The sequence below is a fragment of the Bidens hawaiensis genome, unplaced genomic scaffold (genome assembly GCF_021521415.1).
Source record: "Bidens hawaiensis isolate Kalapana, Puna unplaced genomic scaffold, B.hawaiensis_p1.1 tig00030539_1, whole genome shotgun sequence".
In the NCBI taxonomy this organism is placed as follows: Eukaryota; Viridiplantae; Streptophyta; class Magnoliopsida; order Asterales; family Asteraceae; genus Bidens; species Bidens hawaiensis.
The window spans coordinates 1-2,524 of NW_027505183.1; positions in this window are offsets into that span (position 1 = coordinate 1).

Here is a 2,524-nt window from a genome sequence, read left to right on the forward strand (position 1 = left end):
CGTGAATGTTGCTAAATTTTTAATTGCTTTCTATCTCCAAGTTGAGCCAACTATAGCTCGTAAGGCACTTGAAGATCCTTCTTGGGTAGAAGCTATGCAAGAGGAATTACAGCAGTTTGCACGATTGGGTGTTTGGGATTTAATAGACAAACCTGCTAGAGTTAAGAAAGCCATTCCGACTAAGTGGGTATTTAAGTGTAAGAAGGACGATCGAGCGGGGTGATTGTCAGAAACAAAGCACGTCTCGTGGTGCCAAGGTTTTTATCAGCAAGAGGGTATTGATTACACAGAGGTATATGCTCCAGTTGCAAGATTAGAGTCAATTCGAATCTTTCTGGCTTATGCAGCATATAAGAATATCAAGGTCTATCAAATGGATGTTAAAAGTGCTTTTCTCAATGGTGAATTACACGAGGAAGTGTTTGTCCAACAACAACCTGGTTTTGAAGATCCTAATTATCCAGACCGTGTTTACCGTTTAAACAAGGCTCTGTATGGTCTACATCAAGACCCGAGAGCTTGGTATGGCACGCTCGCCGACCATCTGACTGATAATGACTTCAAACGAGGAACTGTTGACTGCACTTTATTTCATAAGACTGTTGGTGATGATCTTCTTCTAGTCCAGATTTATGTTGACGATATTATTTTTGGGTCTACAAATGACACATTGTGTAAGGAGTTCGAGAAGTCCATGCAAACAAAGTTCGATATGAGCTCGATGGGAGAGATGAATTTCTTTTTAGGGTTTCAGGTTCACCAGTCTGCTCACAGGAATTTTCATGCATCAAACTAAGTATGTGAATGACGTCTTGAGCCGATTCAAGATTTCTGCCGGCAAAATCCCTTCTACTCCTCTTCCAGTGGGTCACAATTTATCACCGGATGAATTGGAGGATTCCGTTGATCCAACCCTTTATCGTGCTATGATTGGTTCTCTAATGTATTTAACGGCTTCTAGCAGTGATATTATGTTTTGCTGTTTGTCTTTGTGCTATGTATCAAGCAAGTCCAGGAGTGACTCACCTAGCTGCAGTCAAGAGAATTTTTCAGTATTTGAGGGGAAATCCAGACATCGGATTGTGGTACCCCCAAGGATGATACGTTCTTTCTTGCTGCCTACTCCGACTCAGATTATGGAGGATGCAAGATCAACTTCAAATCAATGACTGCGGGATGTCAATTCTTAGGAAACCGGCTTGTTTACCTGGCAGTGTAAGAAGCAGACAACGGTCTCCACTTCGACCGCTGAAGCTGAGTATGTTGCACGCCTCGAGTTACTGTTCCCACAGGTTTTATGGATACAACAACATCTTCGCGACTACGGTTTGAAGTTTCTTACTAGTCCCATCTTGATTGATAATTCTGCTTGCTATTTGTATCACCAAGAATCCCGTACAACATTCTAAAACGAAAAATATTGAAATTTGATATCATTTTATACGGGATTGCTTTGAAAAGAAATTAAATTGATCTTGAGAAAGTACATACTGATTTTCAAAAAGCCGATCTGTTTACTAAAGCTTTTGACAAAACGCGTTTTAAATTTTTGCTTGATTTAAACAGATTGAAGACCCTTGCTGATATCCTTAAACAAGGATGACTATCTTTGTTTTCTGTCATTTCTTTCTTTTAAAATTTATTTGTATAGATAAAATCCAAAAACATATTAAAATTTTCAAAATTCAAAAATATTGTGATTTCTGTTCTTTAATGTTTTTCCTTTAAATATTTAGAAAACCCAAAAACATTTTAAAATTTGAAAAACCAAAAAGAATGTGATTTATGTTTTGGTACAGAAAAATCTGAAAATCCAAAAAGATTGTGAAGTTTATTTCGTTTATAAGAAATTTTGAAAAAGACAAAAATATTGTGTTTTAATGTTTCTACAGAGGTTGTTTAAGTTTGTGAAGCATGCTTGCATGTTTTGGTCCTATGATTCACTTGTGAATTGAAGGTTAGCCATTTATTTATTAACTTAAGTTAACTGGGGCGATTAAATTTATCTTTATTTTGTTTTTATGCTCCTCAAAATTTTGAGTTTTTTGAAGCAAAAAGAGAAAATGATAGTACATTGATTTTCTTAACCCCCAAGTTCAGGCAAAAAGTAAGCTTAAAAGACTGTGTGCTTAATTGCATTGGTGCACTCGGTAGGTCTTAAAACAACCCAGTAGAGTTAAAGTATGTGATATAAACATAAAGAAACGCCAAATTGAAAGGGGTGTTAGTCTCTAGCAAAAGTCTCGGTGAGGATGGCAGAAATGTAATAAACCGGTCATACTCAAGCCTTATATTTTGTTGATCACCAAAAAATCAAATAAAGCAAATAACCTAGCGTTAAGATTCTGGACACCTGTGAGTCTTTATGTGGCTTAACCATCTGGGTATTCATAAGCATGAATATTTCACTAGCTTTCTAGAGCAAACCCAAAGTCATTAAACTTGATCACCCCTGTACTTCATACAATTTAAATTACTGACTTGATCAAAATCCGCTGTTAGTCATACAACTGTTCCTCCCTTG